The following is a 6,994-nucleotide window of genomic DNA, read 5'->3' as shown; positions in this document are numbered from 1 at the left end:
ATAATATTTTTAATAATTTTATGTATTATTAATTTTCACATTTAACTCTATCAATTTATTGACCTAAATTTATCTATTAAATCGTCTTTGAAAAATAACTTTACAAGTCTGCGGTTGAAAGAAGATATATAGGCATTTTTAATGTGTTTTTCATGCGGGTAACAGTAGCACTGTAAGACGTGGTAGGGCTTAGGAACTGCCAAATTAATAAACGAGAGAGAGAGAGATGAGAGGGAGAGCGGTGAATAATGGACTTCTGTCTTAGCTCAATGATAAACGTGAAGAAATAACAGTGGTCCAAACTCCTGCATTGAAACAATGAAATGCATCATTTGAAAGTCTTAATTACTTACACATGGATAGTGATAAGCATGCATTATATTCAGGCTTCAAGCAAGTGAGACCTTTATAAATTGGAGTAGCAAACCAAGCAATCAGCACCCAAAGCAACAAATGCTGAGCCATGCAGATCATAGCAGCTGCTGTTTTACTACTCTTCTTTGTCTTCTCAACAAAAACGAGTCTGTGCTTTAACATTTTATAATTTTTAATGTTAGAAAGCCAAAAAAATTTATGAAAACTAATCTTAAAATATTTATGTATTAAAAAATAATTTTTAACATATTTATGTGTTAAAAAAATATACATAACTTTGAAACACAAAAAAATAGATAAAAAAAATGAAACGCAAGGAGTATTAAGTATTAAGTATTAATTATGTGAAAGAGTGAGTAGTATATAAAAGAAATAAGAAGATATGCATCTGATCAATCATTACAAATTTTCGAACCATTAAAAACAAAAATTTTCAACGATTTAATTTTTTTCAATGCATTCAATAATTAATATTTAGGAATCACTTAATTACATATTTTCAATGAAAAAATGTTAAGAGTGACAATTAGCAAAACTCATATTCAATCAATTTTATTTAAGAAAAATTATATATAATTACATTAATTTTTTATTGTTTCCTTTTAACTAATTTTCCTTTCATTTTCTTTTTACTTTGCTAATAAAAAATACATAAAAAACCATAACTCTCGTTATAAAAGATTCAATAAAAATCCACTAAATATTTAATTTTCACCAACACACGATACAATAAAAATACGGTATTTAATTTGTGAATGTTGAATTTATTCAATTTTTGGAACAGTACTTTAATTAAACACTTTTTTAAAGTCTCTATTAAATGTGAAAATTAAAATTTGTTTTTAAAATATATATTATTTTTCACAATATCATTATTTTTTTTTTCTATTTATGTTTAGATTCTCACATTTAATACATTATGTTTCATAAAAGGCCTTAATACATTTGAATAGATTGAACCTCCATAAAATATTAATATGGTTATGTTTAAATTAAATTGAAATAAACCTCATTAATTAAATCTAATATACTTAAAAGTTACTTAATTCAAAGATAGGCATTTTGAGAGACTTTAATTCAACGTATGGAAAGCTAGAAATGTTTTTTTAATCTAATAATAGTTTGGCATTTGACATTTTTTTTTTTAAATTACAATTACAAATAAAAGTTGCAAATATAATCATAATTACGTCTCAGCTATCCTTACAATGAAAGTTAAATACATGGCTTAGTAAGATAACATTTGTGTTTGGAATAAATTTGAGAAGAAATTAACTTCATGTCTTTAGGTATTGGCTTATTATGAGAATTAATTACATGGCATAGCACGATAACATGTGTGTTTGGAATAAATTTTAGGAGAAGAAGGTACTTTAAGTATTTTAATTTAAAGTTAGGAATTGATCCTAGAGTTTTTTATGTGTAAATATGTAAAGTTATTTTTGGTAAAGTTTAATTTAATATTGAGTTTATTTATTTAATTTTGAATTTTAATTCATAAGTTTATAGTTGAATTATATACGTATATGCATGTATTTCGATTTTATAAAAATGGCTTCGCAAAATGAAATAAAATTTTTTTTTATATTTATTCTTTTTTTATATTGAAACTAATTTTTAATAATAATAAAAAATTTTATAATGTTACATGCAATACAAAGACAAATAAATTTTATAAATTGCCTTGCTCATTTAAAAAATTATATTTAAAATTTATGCCCCAAACCCAAGCGTTAGACAAATTAAGCAAAAATAAAATACATTCAAGTGCCTAAAGATTTATGCCTAAATTAAACCCAAAGTGGGCGAGCCCATAGGCCTGGATAGGTAGCCCAACCATCTCTGTTAGAAGTAAAGTTAACATATTCCCTTTAATTTTGTATTAATAGAAACAAATGCTACATTGCTTTTAAATTATGAAGTGCTAAAAAAAATTATAGAAAGGGCTATTTTTATTTGGAAGATGACTTTTTTTATAAAACTTTTTTGTTAACATTGTTTGTTTCAATTATTTTTTATATTTGGTTATGCACAAAGTATAGAATATTATGTGTTTTACCGGAATTTGTTTTTCCATCTAAAACAAAGTTGTTTAAATTATAGTTTTCTGTGAAATTACAAAATGAAAATTATGAAGTTAATTTCCCCTTAGTATAAATCCTAAAGTCGTACTTGAAACCATCAAATAACTGAAAAAATATCAAATAAAATTACCTATAATTCATGATAATGGGACAACTCAAACCTCCAAGGTTTTGAAAGCTTCTCTTTGTAATTATTTTAGTCAAACAAGGAAGGAAAGTAAGAGATTACATTTTATGAGGAAAATTATATCAGTATAAGTTTTAAACTCTTTTTTATTCTTAAATCAAATAGTTAAAATTAAAAATATTATTTTAATCTAAATTAGTCATGAATTTAATTTTGTCCAAAAATTTTAAAAAATATATAAAACTTACACTAATGTAAGTGAATTTTTACTCATTTTTTATATTCTCAACTTTTCTTTTACTTTTTCACTAACTAAATATTAAAAAATATATTTTATTTTCCTACATTTATTTAAAAAGAAAAGAAAAGAAAAACACAAATACAAACACATGCCACACAACACACTATAACTTAAGGGTATATATAGGAGGAATCAAGTTATACTGATATAAATCTAATTAGTTTACATCTTTTTATAATTTTATGTGCAATTAATAGTTGAAACTTTATTATATCAAACAATTAGTTAGACTTTTTTAATTGACTAGAAATTTGATATACATGATCTAGATTAATAAAACATGAATCCAATGACCGAAGAAAACAAATATAAAATGTATAAAATATCATGAAAGAGTGTAGAACTAAAGAGTAGGAATTCACTTACCTTAGTGTAAGTCCTACATTTTTTTTACTTTAGATCAAAATTAAATCTAAAACTAATTAGAATCAAAAGAATAATTTTAATTTTAGTAATTTAGATCAAGGATAAAAAAAAAGTATAAGACTTACATTAGTATAAGTAGATCCCTCTTTAAAACTAAATGGCTTAATACCCAAATATGCTGTTAACATTTGGAACAAAATGGATATAAACCCTCAACTTTTTATTGCAAACAAATCAATCCATTATGTTTTTTTAGATTAACCAAAAAATTTCAAATTTAAGTAATTATGTATGATTCCCTTAAAAGAAACTAACTTGTCAGTTGGCATACATGGCAAATGATATATGAAATAGTGTCCATATAGATTGTTGACATGGCATTCTGACCTAAAAATGTAAAAATTGTACTTAGAGTAAAAAAACAGCTCTTCCTACACATTATCTTCTTATGCACATCTCTAAAAAGAAATATAAAAGGGAAAAAAATAAAAAATTGGAAATAAAAGGGAAAAATTTGGAATAAGGAAAATTAGCTCTTTGTGGTTTGTTTAACTGTTCGTGTACAACATCTCTAAAGATAAATAAAAAAGGGAAAAAAACCAAAAATAAGAAATAAAAGTGGGAAAAATCTAAAATCAAGGATATTCATTTCATTAGCATTTGTATATAACATCTTTAACAAAAAGCCATGAACGTGAAATAAGCCTAAAACTAAGCCATATATAGCATAACATAAAGCCATGAACCAACAATACAAAAAGACAAGCAACTAGCTATTTGGATCCAAATAACAAATTTAATAAAAAAATTCATGTTTTCACAAAAGTAACAAAAACAAAAAAAAATTCAACAAAAGCATTCATATGTTCTTTTTCCTCTTGTTAGCATGTGGCCTTCCACTTCTAATATATTTTTTTGCTTTCTTTTCCTTCTGCCTTTCACATGTGTTAAAGCAACACATTTTTGTGCAATCTTCACTGACATATAATTAACAATACATCTAAAAATATGTGAAGCTAAAATAAATTACTAAAATCAAGATATTTCCTTTAAGTAACTAGCCACAAACCAACAAACTAAGATTCCAATGAATTAACACTAGAATTTGAACTCAAACCAATATACAAACCATATGCCTAAAATAGATAATTTCAAACTTCTATATTAAAACTAGTTTGGGCTTTAATTTGACACTTTTTACACAAGGATAATCAAAGTCAACGGACAATTAAAACTCTACTATAGGTGTAGACACCCCATTTTGTTCGGGGTTTTCATCGATGGAAAGCTTGATACAAGCTCAATTGTAGAATTTTATTTATTTTAAACTTTATATTGTGTTTATCATATTTAGTTATTTATGTTATTTATTTTTAATATTTTGTGGTTTAGTTCTAGTCTAATTTCATCATTATCTAGTTAATTTTTTTTTTAAGGCTGAACTTAATGAGAGGAAATGAGTGGCAGTGATAGGGTTGGAGTGGGATTCATTTTGTGAAAGATAAATTTTGCTTTTCTTTGATAACGCAAACGGAATCACAATTGATTTAAAATTCTCCTAAGTTTAGTCCTATAAATCAACAGAAGAATCAATGGAAGAGGACACGAGCAAATGATTAGAGAAAAAACACAGAGAAAATATGCCTAATTTCTACCATAATTCCTAGAAAACTCATTCCCAGCAACCCATTATATCAGCATTTCCAAGCAGTGGGCATAAACCAAAACCCAAAAAGTTCAACCATCAACTCTTGTTCAAGTCAGTTCTGCTACCATCCCCAAATCCTCACCAAATAGTCACCCATAGCCACAACCACTATCGACCAGAAGCCCAAACACCAGACACCAAACCTAACCTCAAAACCCTACCATGCCAGAAACAATAAACCCAATTGTCAACCATATACAAAGGAGTAGCCACAAACTAGAAGCATAGAGCAATACAACCCATACTCAACAAAAACCACCACACCAGCAATCACAGAGTAACACGACTCATATTCAACATATAGGCCACAAGACAAAAGTTTTGTCTTAACAATGGCAGCGCCAATGACAACCTAGTGGAGAGGACTTATGGGAGATCAAAAATAGTAAAAGTGTAGAATGAAGGAAGCAGAACAACATACCTAAAGATCGACAAGATCAGACGATGAAAAAATGTGATTGGATGTTAGAAAGGTCATGACTTTGGTCGTAAATCTAAGATACTGGCCATTGATCTGTGAAGATTCGCATTCGAAACAGGAAAGAAAAGACAATGGGCATCCTCTAGATAAACTTTGGCGGATGGTCAGAGGTAGCTGACCGTGACGTATGGTGGAGATAGTGGCAGAATCTCATTGGAGTCTGGTGAGGGCTATCTATTCAGCTCTAGAAAGAAGTTGGGGAATAAAAGCTTAAGGAAGAAAAATGAAGAATGATTGAAAAACAAAGAAAAGTTTTTTTTTTACACTAAGCAAAACGACTTCGTATTGGAGGATTGAGAAACCAGATCCTTAGAATCCACGCACTGCTCTACGGGTGGCTTGATCCAACCGCGATCGGACCCATGCTGACTTGACCTAGAACCATTCCACCTAAGCTGTTGTGGAGCCGAGCTGCCAAGCCGTTAAGTCACACCTTAGAGCTCATTTGTGTTTGGAGCCAGGTTGCGTCGAATCTTTTGAGCTTAGTCGTTCATTTTTTTTGTATTTTTTTTATTTATTTGTTTGTTTTTTATGTGTTATTTATTTTAAGGAGTATTTTTTACATAGTTTTACTTTAATAAAAATAAAATAAAATAATAAAAATTTTTAAAAAATATATTTTTAGGAAAAAGTTGAAAATATTAATATTCTTTGAAAATAAAATTTCTAAAATAAAAATTTTCAAAAAGTATTTTGAGGAAAAGTTGAAAAGATCAATTTTCCTTGAAATTAAAATTTCAGGAAAAAAATATTTTTGAGGAAAAGTTGAAAGTACCAATTTTTCTTAAAAATAAAAATTATCAAGAAAAATATTTTTAAGGAAAAGTTGCAAGTATCAATTTTCCTTGTATAAAAGCAATGAGTTTTTCTTATAAAACAAAAAGAAAAGGATTTATATCAAAAGTCGAATAATTATTCCTTTTTTTTCTTTCTTTGGAAAATTTTTAAATATTAAATAATCTGACGATTGAGCCTCTGTAAGTGAAATAATAATTTTCTTGCATACTTTTGAAATGAAAAAATTTTCTTAATTTTTTGCCAAAAGCATTGGAGTTAATTAAGAATAATTTTCAATAATTAATTACTTGGTAAATTTTTTTAGGCTTATCGGATAACACGAAATTAAGTTGGTACCATCTTTCGATGGGCGTTGTGAGGGTGCTACAACCTTCTTAACTCGTAATCGAACTTTCGAACCCTGTTCTAATTAATAGATTAGGGACCCTTAAACCTAGGTGTTCCTTGAAAGGATAGATTCCTTAGGTGGCCAATCACACCTAAACAAAAAAAGATTAGTGGCGACTCCTAAGTCAATGTCTAGCGATAGATTCCCATATCTAAACGTTGTGACAATAGGAAAAGAGTAATTAGCAACAACTTTCACTCCTCTTAAACTAGCAGTAGCATTTTCTTTACAAAAAGCATGTTTTCCTCTTCTTCTTATTGATTTAGTTGGTCCCAAACCCTTACCATTTTGCCTTTCTATGCCTTTTTCTCTTGTTGAACCACTTGAGTTTTGTGGAACCTAAGAAAAGTAATAACAAACAAACTA

At 27.7% G+C, this 6,994-nt stretch overlaps 1 long non-coding RNA gene across 1 annotated transcript; it reads right to left on the bottom strand.

Moving 5' to 3' along the window:
• Positions 1-240: 240 nt before the first annotated feature.
• On the bottom strand, positions 241-5,831 carry LOC111290855 (uncharacterized). Its single transcript, XR_002690314.2, has 3 exons — positions 5,383-5,831; positions 405-523; positions 241-305 (listed from the first exon to the last, which is right to left on the bottom strand). It is a non-coding gene; the product is annotated as an uncharacterized LOC111290855 (long non-coding RNA).
• Positions 5,832-6,994: the final 1,163 nt, after the last annotated feature.

The sequence above is a fragment of the Durio zibethinus genome, chromosome 11, assembly GCF_047325235.1.
Source record: "Durio zibethinus cultivar Kanyao isolate XHJ-2024 chromosome 11, ASM4732523v1, whole genome shotgun sequence".
NCBI classification, from domain to species: Eukaryota; Viridiplantae; Streptophyta; class Magnoliopsida; order Malvales; family Malvaceae; genus Durio; species Durio zibethinus.
This window is presented reverse-complemented; position numbering and strand designations above follow the sequence as displayed.